The sequence below is a fragment of the Anguilla rostrata genome, chromosome 14 (assembly GCF_018555375.3).
Source record: "Anguilla rostrata isolate EN2019 chromosome 14, ASM1855537v3, whole genome shotgun sequence".
NCBI classification, from domain to species: Eukaryota; Metazoa; Chordata; class Actinopteri; order Anguilliformes; family Anguillidae; genus Anguilla; species Anguilla rostrata.
The window spans coordinates 25,127,038-25,142,843 of record NC_057946.1 but is presented as its reverse complement, the minus strand read 5'-3'; the positions used below and the strand labels follow the sequence as shown (position 1 = coordinate 25,142,843).

The window sequence follows — 15,806 nt, the reverse complement described above, 5'->3', positions numbered from 1 at the left end:
ACAGATGTTGTCTGGCTGTGTACAACGGAATTTTCCCTACCTCATCGGTCAGCAAGACCATGACCCCAAACTCCACAGAATTCATCAACGGGAAAAAATGTAAAGTTTTGGACTGCCCAAGTCACTTTATTACTGTGATTAACTGTGATTCATAAATTCATCTGTTAAAACTTTGATTTGGAAAATGGGGGACACAAAACCAGCTGTTTCTGTAAAATGGTAAAACATATACATAAACACCATAAAATAAACACCTGCCACAACAGCCAACTGCCAGTCGAATAGCCGAAAATTAAAACATTTCCAGCTGGCTACCTTTTTTATTTCTGTCCTTGGTGAGCTGCTTCTCCTGACCCTAATGTTGATGCAAGGAGGCTTGCATCCAACTGAGCAGAGCCTACACCACGAAAATGAAAAACTGTCACTCATGCTCATCATTGGCCACAGCAGAGTCCCGGAACTACAAAGAAGTATTCATATGATTTGCCAAGTTCTGCTTTATTTTCGGTTTGTCGAGCAAGTAAGTGCAATACAACAGAATAACGGCAAACAAAATTGGCACGTGGGTTCTTATTTTAGTTATTGCAAGCTGCTTCCCATTCTGACTGCACTGATATTGAATCTTGTATTAGTACTTGTTTGTCTGTCTTCTCTGCCTTACAAAACAAAATTTTCATTTGTGCTTAAGCTTGCATGTAACACACAAAGTTGTATGTACTTGCCACATCAGTCAGACTTGGCTACCATAGAGTGCATATTCACATGATTTTGCAGATCTAATTGATTTGTGCTTGTTTTTTGGTGAACATATTTGGTATTTAGACCAACAAAATAAATGAGAAACAAAACGGAGGTGGGGCTTGACTTAACTTTCTTAGCCAAACTATCACTGTTGACGCCAGGCAGTGTTAACGACATGCATGCACTCCTGAGTGAGTCTGATTAAGTGTAAAGTAGATGCTTTCACACGTGTGGGAATGATAATAACGGTCTCCCAAGGCATTTTTTTAAGATGGGCAAAAAAATGATCCAGGCTTGAACCACCACGAAATAACACAGGACTACTCCTGTTTCTTTGAGCCAATCGTCTTTCAGTGTCTGACATTTGTGTTGTTTATTAATCATAATATTTACACAGACATCGGTAGCATTGCAAGATTCAAAGAGAAAGCTCTTTATTTGAATGAAAAGTTGAAAACAAAATATCACACTCTAGTTAGCTTGCTCAACATGAGTTATTTCTTAAATATTATTTTCCTGTGTGGCACAAATTTGTTCAGAACACAAAAACATTATTTGTGGCTTACTTCATCCAGCTAATCCTGCTATTACACTAGTGGAACACCCTGGAACATCTCTTGAACGCCTACATTTATATAGCAAAAAAACAGAAACAAATATCACTCAACCATTGACATACTTTTGGAGGGCATTGTATATGGAGCCATTATAGCTGCACTTGTAGGAACATTTGACCTGATTTTAAAATTTTTTTACATAATTTTAAAAAGCTGTAAAAGGAGATAAAAATTAACACACTTCTGTGTCCATCATCCTGAAAGAAAACAAATCAAATATGTCCAATTAATTACCGTATACAAGACAGATTAATACACACGCAGTAGCCAGATATATGCCAATCATTTATTGTTTTTGTACTTTTCAGCCCAAACAGATGTCTGTTCCCAGAAATGAAAGGCAGAAACGGATTAACAAATGCATAAAATAGCCAGTGAACGAATTGTAAATGGACAGTGGCAGCTGTGGATGGAAACAAGACACGGAGAACAAAAACTGATGATTTATTTGTGTTATTTGATTTATCTGTGCTCCCAATGAAATTAGAGGCCAACAATCATTGTTTACAAGGCTAAGGACAAACTAATATTATGATTAAAATGAACTATAAATGTGTAAACTAAATAATCATTTAATTATTAATTGACGCTGCCAATTTATACTTAGCATATTTCATTTATAATTTATCATTCTCATTTTCATAGAGAATGATAAATAAACCTTAATGAGACTGATTTATTATTCTTAAATTACACCTCCATGTTTATAAGGATGGTATCATCTGCATTAAATGGTGCCCCATATTTCCTATGCATTATTTAACATGAGACAGTCTACACCAGTGGTCTCCAACCCTGGTCCTGGAGAGCTACGGGGTCTGCTGGTTTTCATAGTGACTCTGCAATTCATGAATCAATTAGAGCAGTTGATTACACAGTTAACTCAACTCACCTGGTGTCTTGGGTCTCAATTGGGTGCTGATTTTAAGGTGAAAACAAAAACCAGCAGACCCTGTAGCTCTCCAGGACCAGGGTTGGAGAGCACTGGTCCACACCTATCAAGGAGGAATCCACAACCTTACATGTGTGAAATTAAAGTTCATAATAGAATAAAAATGTTAAGCATGAGACTATGCTACATTCTAACTAAATAGGATTTAAAATGACAGCCCACTTTCTTCCACTGTGTTTAACAGGACAATGCCAGCACCCAGTTACACAACTTCTAACACAGTTCATAGCTTGACAGTCCACACTTCTTACTAAATAACAAACTTGACTTGTATCCTTAGTTTTAAATCTAGCAGGATTTAAAATGTACCTTTTGTACATTGTATGATCTTCTTTGTGAAGACGTGATATGGAGAGCTTTATGTCACGCTGACTCTCTCCATTCCATCCAACATGCAACCTAAATTATGAACCGCCAGAGCAAACGTGGGCTTCTGTCAGAACCGGACACGCGTGGGCTCGGCTAGACCTTCGCGTAACAGAAATATGACGGGTCGCTTCCTCGAAAAAAACCGCAGGCTTTGTTACTCGCCATCCCGTTGAGCTTGAACTGCGCCTCTCCGAACAGGCCCGTTATCGTTCACATATTCGGTGTCTGCCTCAGGTCGCCGTGGCAACGTACTTGCGTCTTGGGCGCGGTCACGAAACATTAGCGACGGCGCACGCCTCAAGGCAGCGCCGCGGAACCCTCCGCGTGACCCCGTTTTGGCGCATCAGGGCGTCCGCGTTCCGGCGTGGAAACCGGCCGTTGCTGTCACCGCGGCGACGAGGGCCGCGGCGGAGCCGTGAGATTACGCCACAGCGGGCGGCGGGGCCGTTGGGGAAATGGGTCCCCCGGTGGCGCTACGCTACAACGCGGCCGTTGAGACCCCTTCCCTCCGGGACCCATCAGGCCCGAGGGCCGCCGCTCCGCGCCCCCACTTCGACGTTGGGGAATCGCAGTAATGCTCCCCGTAATGCTCGCCAACGGGGATATTAGCGGCTTGGCAATTTGCACCCGCCCGGCTCGGAGGAAAGATGGAAACGGAGCGATAACGACGGCCGTAATGACCGAGCCCTAATGATGACCATTATGGAAATGGTCTAATTTTCAGCAGTGAGATCCCCGCGTTCGTTCAGTTTAATAACGGAGATCGAGCTCACGACCGCGGACGATATCTCATAGCATGGGCAATGCAGAGCATGTCCTGGGGCCGTGGGGGTAGGGGGTAGGGAGTCCTGAAAAATAGTCTCAGCTTCACACACTTGTTTTTTTTCCCACTGAGATGTGGCCAAGGTAGAGTGACATTCAAATCCATGCCGTAAATTTGGCAGTGACAATTTCATCAAAAGTCACTGTCTTGAAAAGTATATTTAAGAAATTTGTTGAGGGGGAAAAACGAAAGATAGAAGCTTATTTTCTGCTACGTTGAGTGTGCAGTCCTCGTCGTCGAAAAGGAATGATTTCCTTTTTAAAACGTTGCTGCGTTGCGTTTTCATACCAACCAAAACGGTGCTTCCGCTCATTACTTCAGAGAGGAGGAGAAGGAGAAAAACAATAATTGCCTGTTGGCAAAAAAAAAAGTTTTTCATGCTGATGTGAGCTCAGATGTCTTCTCCTACTCTGTCTCCCTCAGATTCTTGTTGCTCCTAACTTGTGGAGCCCACAGGAACCTCTGACTCTGAGGAGATCTTCAGGGGGAGATGGAAGAGTATGGAAAGAGAGAGAGGGGGAAGGAAGAGAGGAGATCTGTGTCCCTGTATGTGTATGTGTGTGTGTGTGTGTGTGTTTTGTGTGGTGCCAGGATGTGCATGCACGTGCGTGTTAGCAAGCATGTTTCTGAATGCCGAGTAAAGCCACGATCTGCACAGAACATTTAATTATGAATGAGAATCTGTGGTGCTCAGTTCAGACAATGTGAGAGCAGGTTCTACCTGTGTAACCTGAATCTATGGACCTGTTTAGATAATGCATCACACACTGACAGGCTAATGCAGCCTTAATGCTGTGCTTTAACACTACAGCACTGCGGCTGGGCGCAGCGCGAGTCTAAGCCAGAGTAAGAGTGTTACATAAGCTGCTCAGCTCTTCCACCACTTCATAAGTCACTGTCCCTCAGGGTCACGGCCCGAAGGTGTTTACTGGGGGTGGGAGGTGGGGGGGGGGAGAGAGAGGGAGAGAGGGAGAAAGAGAAAGGGGAGAGGGGGGGGAGAGGGGAGAAAGAGAGAGGGGGGAGAGAAGAGAGGAGGAGGAGAGAGAAGGGGGGAGGGGGGAGAAGAGAGAGGGGGAGGGAGGAGGGATGGAGGGTGAGAGAAGGGGAGAGGGAGGGAGGGAGAGAGAGAAAGGGAGGGGGAGAGAAAAAGGGGGAAGAGAGGGAGAAAGAGAAAGAAAGAGAGGGGGAGAGAGGGAGAAAGAGAGAGAGACAGAGAGAGAGAGTGAGAGTGAGTCACCGATGGTTTGAGGAGCCGAATGAAGCAGTCAGGGACCTCTGACGGCTCACGCGATGCTTGTGTTGGGTATTGTCCCCTCAGCGACCCCTCTCAGGACAGGCCTGGGGACCTCTGTGACCACGTGAGGTTTGGTTGCTGGGAGGACTAGGCTAGCTGGACACGCACTGGCCAGCCCCGCCACTGGATCGCAGCATAGCTAGCATCACAGCAGCATCCTACAGCGAATGAAATCAGATCACTGCGTGGCCTTCTTATGTACAGACAGAGCACAATGCTCCTCCACAGGATCACCTCCATCTTAACTGATTACTTGGGTCAGTAGGGAGATGCTTTCCTTCAGTAAATAAAAGAAATGAAGAGAGAAACATCAACTCCTCCTTAATATTCATGAAAAAAGCCAAAGTCAAAATTATTCAAATAACTAGAATCTTTGCAGCTGAAGAGAATTTGCCCCGATTTAAATTAATTTCCTTAATGCATAATTACGCACCATTAAAGAGATTGGGATTTTTTATATTTCAGTTTTTTTTTGTTGCATGTTTTCAATTGCCCCGGGTACAATATAGTTAAATGCAAAAGTAGTTGGGACAGTGACACAATTTTTGTGTTGGCTCTGTACTCCAGCACATTGGATATTAAATAAAACAATGAATATGAGGACAAAGTGCAGACTGTCAGCTTTAATTTGAAGACATTTACATCTACACTGGGTGATCCCGGTAGGAATTACAGCCCTTTTTCATACGATCTACATTCCTATCCCTCAGCCGAAATATACAAAATCTACCTGGGAGCGAAGTCATTTCAAAGGATGCATTAAAGAGATAAAGAGACGCATTATGTAACCCACTGACTGCGAGTCGCCTTATATTAAAATTAGCATGACTGCTCATTGAGTTTCCCCTAAAGTGGGGGGAGTCGGAGCTGTCTACCTCTCACAGACCGGGGCTGCATTCTGCAGCCTCTGCTAGTGGATGACCATAACAGAGGAGCTGGAACTGAGTCAATGGGCACAATGGGGCCCAGCCTTTACATTCTACTGTATTATTCCAATTCCAATTAATAGGGTGCGATATGTGAGTATAATGGACTAGAGGGGTTATTTCATCTTACGCCACACTAATGCAGCTAACATTCCGCGGTCAGAGCGAGCAGTGTAGTCATGGGGTTGGATAAATCATAAGCCTATTCCCAGCAGCTCAAATATTACAGTATTAAAGTAAATTATAGTATTAGCATGGCAGTTTCAAATTAACGTTAGTTACAGACAGGTGACAAGCCACTAGCTAGCTCTTTCTTGGTGCATATTTATTAATTGTTGCCGAAAAACGAATCCAAACAAAACGTTTGCCTCTGAATGAAGTCAATCAGTTGTGCCACATTAAGCATGACTTTGAAGGAGGGAACATTCTGATTGCCAATGAATGAAAACAAAAATAAATATAGGTGAGAAACTATGAGACTCTATGATGGTGAAGACCAAATTTACGTATGTTCTAACTGAGATTATGGACCATGCCATCAATTTAGGAGCCTGTCTGATGCAGCAGTGGGTTTTGGAGCATGTTTGTATATTTCTTCAGATTTGGACCTCTATGTGGTGGGATTGGACTAAGCCACTAGGGCTGGATTGTTGATCCTACTGTCAATAGTCATGGCAAGTTTCAAAACTTTATGTGAAACTGTTTCAGAATAGTTAGTATTTTTGTGATAAGCCACACCCACTGCAAATTCATTGGATTTTTGCAGTATTTAAGTGTTTTCCAAAAAATTCAAAATGGTGGAAAATCCAATATGTCATTCTTTTGGCTCCTCGAGGAATACCACCTGAAGATGGCATCAAAGTCTGCCGTATTTGATGAACTGGGGTTGTTCAAAATGGTCAGACAAACTCACTTTAAATGGCCACTTTAGGCCATGGCCAAGAGAGCAACAAACAGATATTACAACATAAAATACCATCCAAAACCACAGACGCAACATATTACACATTATACATTCTCAAACAAAACAGCTGCAGCAGACTTTTAAAATCACCCAAAGGGAAGAAATGATCCAGCTTTGCATCTTTCTGCAGTTGATTCCGGGACGACGGAGCATAATAACTGAGAGCCGTCTTTCCAAATCGCGTAGAAGGGGGCGGGGGACAGAGAAAAGTGGCAAGGTCTGGGAGCGCAGGTTGTAAGAACATGTGCTCCAATTAAAAAGGCAATTTAAATAGCCAGGGAGTCGCCCTATTATGGCTTTGTACATGCAAATGAGCCAAAGAAACCGTTTACAGTAATGTAAAGAGGTCGGGCCTCAGTTAAAAGATAATTGGAGGTCCAGGATAGCTCTAGACAGGGAGGTGGTGCAGGAGTACACAACTTTATTGTCTACGTATAGATGGATTTTGGATTTTGTTTTACAATTGAATTAATGTCGTTTATATAAATATTAAATAAAAATAGACCAGAATATATTACTGGGGAACACCCCAGAAAATTAACTATGAGGATGATTTCTGACCACCAGCAAGAACACTCTGCGGCCCGTTGTGGATACTGTTAATTTAAATAGTGTGGTTGACAGAATCAAATGCTTTGGGTTAACCAAAAGCGGTTGACACTATCTGTTATCAAGAGTTCGTAGTATGTCATTTCCCACCTGAGAGGCTGCAGACATAGTGCTACGGCCTGATATGAAACCTGATTGGTCAGAACTCAGCATGACATTTTTCTGTTTAAAAAAAAGGGCCCTTTAACTGGGCATTAACCAGATATTCCATGATCTTAGCAACCAGTGAGAGCTGAAATAGGACGGGACTTGCCAAGGTCAGTGAGATCCCCCGCCCCCCCCTATTTCAAAAGGGGCAGAACTTAGGCCTCCTTCCAAACTTTGGCGATGGTATTTGTAGACAGGGGGAAATATTTAAAATGTGTGCCAAGGCCTGAGCTATCAGTTCCACTGGAAGTCTCGACAGATCAGAAGGCCGTTTTTTCCCCTTTGATACCCGTGCATCAAGGCTGTAGCAAACGAGCGGTTTAGTCTGACATGCTCGCCCGGGAGTCGCCACGCGTGCGTTTAAGGGCACCTCAAAGAGCCCTCCTCGGGCAAACGACGTCGAGACATCCCGCGAGCCACAACTACTGCATGATAATTATTTCAGTCTCAGTTGGATGGTAAGCCTTGTTTAATCATTTGTAATTTTTTAATTGTCGTTAGTAGTGCTAAATCTTTTTCATGAACTGAACCACACTGTAAAAAAAAAAAAAAAAAAAAAAAAACTTTTACAGCAAACTGTTTGTTGATTTGAGAAAACATGGTTTCACAGTTTTCTCAAAACACTGTGTAAGTCATGTAACTGCAATAACTCATTATTTAATGACCATCCCATAAAATAACAGGATTTATACAGTTACATAACTAGTTTTTATACAGATTTATAGTTTTTTCCCTTCAATGGTTTTTCTCTAAACAAAAAAAAAGAAAAAAAAGAAGCAAAACATATACTCGACTACAATAACATTTAATTGTTTCTATTGTTATGCTCTGCAACCAACAGGTCCATCCCACTCAAACAAACCTGTAAGAAACTCTAAGATGCAAAGCAATTGTGCCTTATCTTATAAATATCACGCTCTGATACACAAAATGTGAGCATTAAACGCCTTAATTAATAAATCACTTTTCATTGATAAGAAATGTAAATGCTATCAGAAATTAGACAAAGGGATATGCCTCAACGCTATCGCTAAAGATCGTTGTAATTATTTGAAGCCAACGCACAACACCAATGTTTTTACTGACACGCTCCTATTGTGCTACTCTGTTCATGTTGGGGGCTTTATGGCAGACCACAGAATTGCTCACTCCAATGGTGGCAGGTTAATTTGTGAGAACCTTAGCTATTCCACTTCCACCCAGGTGTGTTTGCACTACTGTTGTCACCAAAACAGGGCCCGTAACTTTATTACACTTACACAGGGTTTTTTTATAAATCAGGCAAAGGTGGTACCAATATTATGCAGTGGTTACACATCACCCACAATTCCTCAGGCAAATGTGTCACGTTTTTGTCCAGGCAGCCTGGAACATGACCAAGGCAACCATGTTGGAATCCTGTGTGCAGGAGAAAAGCTGTCCCAATCAACCCTCTGACCAAGTTTCTAGCATGCAAGCTTATAAAAGATTTATAAAGGTGCTGTACTTTGTTAACAAAGGCATTGTACATGCTTAAAGAAGCGTTTGGATAACTGCACTTAGTTTGAAGTGCTACCAAGCAGTTTGTAATATATTTAAACAACAAAATGCGCTCTTGATGAGAAGTGAACTTGTTTTTAGATTTTTTGGATTGTTTTGTGGAACATGAGGATAAACTTTTCCACTTCAAGCCCAGGCTGAGTCTAGCGCTTCAGCATAGCTACTACTGCATATTTTAAAACTAAGAAATCACATCTTATCACCCTACGGTGGACTGTTTCTCACACCTGCCATTGTAGCTTGTGAATGTGTCATTTGATTTAAATGTTTTTTAATATGCAGTGACTTGACTGGATTGACACTGCCATTGTTTTTATCCGTAGTTGTGATATTTTGTTCCTGCAAGGCGAAAAAAAAGATCTAATTAATTCCAATCTTTTTTTCCCAAAGAGCTTTCACAAGAACTTGAACAGATGGTGATCTGTCCTTTTACAAAAAATATTGCAGGTTGCGTCTCTATTGTGTGAGCATATGCTTGTTTTCACCTCGAAAACACAACACAATATTTGAGCAGAGGGGATTATCAGACTCATTTTCTTCCTGCAAAACGTAGCAGTCTGGGACTTTCTGAAAGGTCACTTCAGGAAATCTCAAAAAAAATAAAAAAAAAAAATGAAGCTAAGCCTCTCTCCAGAATGTGTGTTCTCGGCAATGTTAATGTTGAAGCAACGTTTCTCCATGCATAGGCTGTTCCCTGACATTTCTCCCAGACAGATTTGGGTCATCGCTCAGATGTCAGAACTGCACCAGCACCTAGATGAGAAAAAAAAAATCTAAAATTCATTAAACTGGGGGCCCTGTTAAAATGATTGGAAACCAATGCATCTCTTCCCGTTCGTCAGACAGAAGTCATCACCGCAGTCATGAGCGGCCGCACAGCACTCACGACTTAGGCGCTATTCACGCGCTTGATGATAGTGCATGGCAAGAACAACTGTCTCAGTAACTCTAGCAATGGCTATATTTTCTGTGTTTGGCTTATAGTAACATTACATAAGAGAATGAAGCATTCAGGCTGTAAATTTGAATTCATGGGCAGGTTTTTGCAAGAGGTGACTGAATCTAGGCCTTTGCATCCTTTCCATTTTTGTTCAGTGCTTTCACTTCTTTCTCCGTGTGAGTTCAAAACAGAAGAAAAGTAAATAATTCACGCCTCTTTGGTGTCGTTAAACGGTGTGAAAATGGCTCTCGCCTGACACTGCACTCCACACTGGGTGGCAATGCAGAAACACCTTTCTTTTTTTTTTTTTTTTACTGTGTGTATCGAGCTCACAGAACCCCCGGCACAAAGTGCAAGGTGTGATCCTCAAAAAAGTTTTTTTTTAAAACTGTGTATATTCAAATAACGGGTCAAAGAGAAATCCCGTCCTGAAACGAAAGTTTTCCCCCACGTTGTACAAAGCAGATATTTAAGAGAGAGGGAAAACTGCTATTAAGAGGACATCGGAAATCGGAGATTTTACACCCAGTGAGCTGGAACTGGACTCGTTCCATATCACCAGTCATGCAGCGTTTCCTACTCCACTCCCCCAGCCAAACGGTTCCACACAGCTCCGTCCAAACTCATCATCTTCTCCACTTTTATATGTAAATGCCCGGTCCTCTTTTATTCTTAGCCCGCAGCGTACCTTCGTCTAAAAACTGCCAAAAACGTACAACTTTCCCCCCTCCCGCTTCCTGTCTGTCTTTTTTTGGCGGGCGGCGGCACTTTGACTTTTAAATCGGAAACCACCGCAGGGCCCGCCCCGAAGACGCCCGTCTGTCATCTGCGCCTTCTCATGAAAGGGAAATGCATATTCTCTTTCATTCTCTCCGGCAGGTACATTACTGCAGCCCCCGACAGAACGACTCAATAGGCAATTTATCTTCAGAGAACAGGTGCGGGTAAAGTGAGTTCTGACAACAGCCACTTTAAGAAACTCATTATAGAATGAGTAGAACGATGACTTCATAAATTGACTGTCTTCTTTACAGCTCTACCCACGCTCCCGTCGAACACGCCTCTCAATCACTTTCTCTTTTTCACACACACTTCTCTCACTCAAACACCACTCAAGAACTTTCTCTCTTTCACACGCGCAGACACACCCTCTTCTGTACATTGGGGGGAAAACAAGCAGCAATAAAAACAGCGGCAATGTTGCCAGCGAGAAACCATTTAATGAAGGGAAAAGCTGTATCTTTTATGGGATGCCCAGTAAATAACGAGTTCTCGCCGTTACATGACTTTGACAGCGCTCTTAAAAAACTGTGATATCCTGTGAAATTTTACATTTTTTAGTAAAATGACTTTATTTAATTTTTGGGTCAACTTTCAGCATAGCTGTTCACCCTACGGTGGACTGTTTCTCACACATGCCATTGTAGCTTGTGAATGTGTCATTTGATTTAAATGTTTTTTATATGCAGTGACTTGACTGGATTGACACTGCCATTGTTTTTATCCGTAGTTGTGATATTTTGTTCCTGCAAGGCGAAAAAAAAAATCTAATTAATTTCAATTTTTTTCCCAAAGAGCTTTCACAAGAACTTGAACAGATGGTTATCTGTCGTTTTACTAAAAATATTGCAGGTTGAGTCTCTATTGTGTGAGCATATTCTTGTTTTCACCTCGAAAACTTTCAGCATAGCTGTTTCCTGCTCAGTGATGCTGCTTTTGAGCATGCCTTTCTTGATAATAAAGTAGTTTTGAAGTTAACTCTGGCATTGTGTTTCCACTATCTAGTGCTGTAGTTCCTCACCTTGATCTTGGGGACCTCCTGTATAGGCTGGTTTGAGTCGCAAACCAAGAATTGTAACAATATGTTCATTTTTATTAATTGGGTGCTTTCCTACCCAGCACTGTAAATGTTCAGGGCAAGTCAATGCTGTAGGAAAATGAGTGATGTACTGTATGAACATACAGCAACACTTATATAATAATGAGACAGCCCGCTGGCCCTGCCCTCTATGCTCCCTATGCATCTATCTATCACGTACAAAGCAACCCTTCTTGCAACTCTCTTTGCATCTCTTTTATTTAGATGAAAACATGACAAGCACTGCCTGGAGTAGCTGCTCTCTGCCCGGGGTCCTGGCAGAGGAACTGACGGCCCTGTGATAGAGGTCAAGTCTTTCTTCCCCCTCCACCTTGGAACTGCCCCCCCCCCCCGCTGAATCCCCGCTGAGGTCCTTCTCAACCATTACTCCTCCTTTCGTTTCAGTAAAATTCGGCAAACTGAAATCCTCGAGCTGTTCATCTCGGTCCTCTCCCCTCCAATTCAATTCAAATACTTTTTTTTGCTTTGCTTGTTGGACATCTCTCTCTACTGACAGACACGTTTCCTAAATGCAAGATTGCTACTGCAAAGCCTCTACTGGAGATACAGACATAATGTAGACCCATCTGTGAAGCACCCGAAGACCTTTGTCTGACCTCCACTTTTTGAGCAAGACTCTGAAAAACAGGTGACCAGAATCCTGAAACTGAGCCATTATCTTGGCAAAAAACTAAATTCTTGAGAAGCTCCAATCAAGCTTTCCCTCAAATCATACTACTGAGACTGCTCTTCTAAAGGTTCTAAATTACCTAGGACTGATGGTCAGAATTATAAAAGATTTATTACTGTTATTGCAATCTTTTCCTGTCTTATTATCTCTTAGTGCTGCATTAGTATGGCCTGGTGACATAACCATGGAGATACAATTGTATTTGTTTCAGGCATCCACCACGAAGCAGTTGGTTTCAAACCATCAAGTCAAACAAACATTTAATTAACTGTGACAGTCACTTTGGTTAATAATTAAATTTTCTCGTAATTAGGTGATTGAGCAGAATGGCAGACCAATGTTTATCTTAACTGAGTGTAATTAGGCATTGTGTTTGGAACATCCAAAGCGTTCTCAATGATGATGTCATAATCGCTGCTCATGTTAGTTGGCTAGTTTCAAAAACAGATTTCATTCTGTTCCCATAATCCCTGAACAACAGTAAGAGTAAACCATTTTGCTCTATTGCATGGCATCACAAAAGCACTGCAGATAATAACATTTTATAGTATTGGTTAATGGAACATGATAGGGAAAAAAAAACACAAAACCACCAGATAAATGCAGTAAATCGTCCAAGGTACACTCATCTAAGTGAAGCGTTGCGTAAATAACCTTGCTAGCGTGTGGTATTTTTAGCCAGCTTGCTAGATATTGTGTCAGATTGAATCACACTGTAGGTGACTGAGTCACTGAATCACAGAATCACTCACGGAGGTAACTTTACAAGACTTCAGTCTCGGTGACGGTTTCCATTTAAATCGGCAACACATCACGCAGATGTAGAAATCAACGTATAGGAACAGCCGTAATCTGAGCACAGACCTTGCTGATTAGTGTAAATGAATCTCTTCAAGATAAAAATAAAGATTCATTTGCGGTTTGCGAATCTGCAGAAAAAGCTAACAGAACATTTGATGTGCAGCCAAAGTGCACTAAGTGGTTGCTACTACACCTCCGACATTTTTTATATTGGGCAGTATTTTTACAATATTCTTTAGTAATAATGCTGAGACACAATCCATTGTGTAATTTTGATATCATTTTAGTTTTCTTTGATGCAAACTTTTTTGCATTAGAGCTTAATATTGATAAGGTGTAATTACCTTTCTAATTTAAGTTTCATTGTGGGTCCCGTGGATTGGGATGGACCTGTTAGTTACTGTTGGGTTCCTTAAATGTAGTTTAAGTGGAGGATGTTCTCTATCACTTAATTAATCCAGTAAACTCAAAACGTAGTTCATAAATTAAAAGTTTCAGTACTAAAAATTATAATAAAAAATAAAACATTACAAATAACATAAATACTTTAGGCTTAAATACGTCAAATAAACAGCTAATACTCCTCCATTTTCCTCCATCCTGGCTGCATCATATTTGAGGGGCCATAAGTGTGCGCACGTACCTCCCAGATGAAACTGACAGTTCACTGTGGTTTGGATGCTCTGATTTTACAGGTGAAGGACCTGGCCCGATCTGAATGGCCTCTATGAAACCGAAACGAGCTTTGCATCACACGACAGGCATTTAGGAGACGCTTTCATGCGTCCATTCATTCAGCTGGATATATTCTGAAGCAATGCAGGTTACAATAGGTACGTTGCTCAAGCGCGCAACGGCAGTGTCCTACCCGGGAATCGAACCTGTGACCTTTAGGTCACAAGACCAGTTCCTTACCCATTATACTACGCTGCCACCCCTTTTCGACCCCTCAGGAGTACTTTATTTGCTCCTCTTTTAATTGGCCTCTTTGTCGGTGGATCCTAACTGTGCTGCTGGTGCTACGGTCACTCGTCGCGAAAATTACAGAGGCTGAGTTGGACGCGGCTTAATTTGCCGCCACCGCGAGTTACTGCTTATGCGTGACAGTCGTGCCTCGGCTGTGTGTGAGCAGGACTCGTGGAGTAAAGAAGTGACGTGCTTTCGCCCTCCCGTTAAAAGAGCCACGAAAGTGTGGCCTGTTTCTATTTTTGGGAACATTCCTATTCAGACTATTTTATTTTTATTTTTTTTTGGTCACAGTCTGGTGCGGAAAAGGTAATGCAAGCTGACTGGATAACTAATGGTCCGTTCTCTCTTTTTTTCTCTAAACAAAACAGCGACAGCTTGTAGAGAATGCCGCTGCACGAATTCTGACAAATTCTCAAAAGAGAGGACATATTTCTCCCCTGCATTTAAATCGACACAATGCAACCTGTCAGTTTTAGAATAGATTTTTTTTTTTGTGAAGTTCTTCTTACTTCTATTTAAAGTGCTTAATGGACCAGCACCTGAATACATTTGCAATCTTTAAATGTATTATCAGCCAATCTGTGGAGCGAGCCTCTTTGGTGTTCCAGAAGTGAATAATTAATTAAGAAGTGGAGAGGCGTCCTTTCCTGTCCAGGCACTCGAATTACGGAATAATTTACCACAAACAAAATAACAAGCTTCATCGGTTGCAAATTTTGACTAAGTTATGTAAATGTGATTATTGTTGATTTTATCCACTTTTTTTGTGTTGTTTTCTTATGCTTTTCTACTTATTTGATTTTGGATCTATTTTACACTTATTTTTTTAACATACTGTCTTTATTTAATTATCAAGCACTTAAAGCTCCCGGTTTATATGAAAAGTGCTGTAAGAATAATATTAATACTACTAGTACTGCTACTACTACTACTACTACTAATAATAATAATCATTATTTTTTAAATTATTATTGTCGTCGTTGTTGTTATATATTACATCTATTATTGTCCACTCGATGAGAAATGAGATGAGCCATGGAGGGAGGGATCGATAAAGAGAAAGATGGGGGGATGGAGAGGATGAGATAATTACATGAAAGGGAAATGCCACCCTGGGTTTTTCCTTTATTTGCAGAAGAGTGGCTGTCATCCTGGTCAAAACGAGCTCTCAGCCAACCCTCCACACGTAACGAGTGCAGAGATATAACCCGTGCACCTGGCCCAGTTTCCTGCTTTCCTCTGGACAACAATGGGGTGGGCACAAGTGCATGGGCAGGCATCAGACAATGCCAGTCAAAGGCTGGCACTCGGTATATAGTAGCTGTTCTCTGAGAGAGGCTAGCTGCTACTGTACTACACTCTGTATAGTATAGTATAGTAAGCAGTCACGCTATTGAACAGCAGCCGTTCTTTGACAGAAGCTAACACTACTCGGTAGCCGCTAAAGAAAATGTAAGTTTACGGTGTTCAGTTCAGTTTCATGCTTTAAGTTCCTCTGAAACAAGAACGCCGCCGTGGAGGCGCTTCTCTGGTCTAACGCCGGCGAAGGAAGGGATTTGTTTTTAC

The 15,806-nt window shown here is 41.8% G+C and overlaps 1 long non-coding RNA gene across 3 annotated transcripts in view; it reads right to left on the bottom strand.

Annotated features, from left to right (window-relative positions):
• Window positions 1-1,085: 1,085 nt before the first annotated feature.
• Window positions 1,086-15,806, bottom strand: part of LOC135239552 (uncharacterized) — a 50,273-nt gene continuing 35,552 nt past the window's right edge. Inside the window, exons 4-5 of one of the 3 annotated variants that reach the window (XR_010325411.1) lie at window positions 2,251-2,353; window positions 1,086-1,555 (exon numbers count right to left, since the gene is read on the bottom strand). This is a non-coding gene — a long non-coding RNA (uncharacterized LOC135239552). Of the gene's footprint in view, window positions 1,556-2,071; window positions 2,354-15,806 lie in introns of those variants that run through there. The other 2 variants (XR_010325409.1, XR_010325410.1) reach the window with 2 other exon arrangements.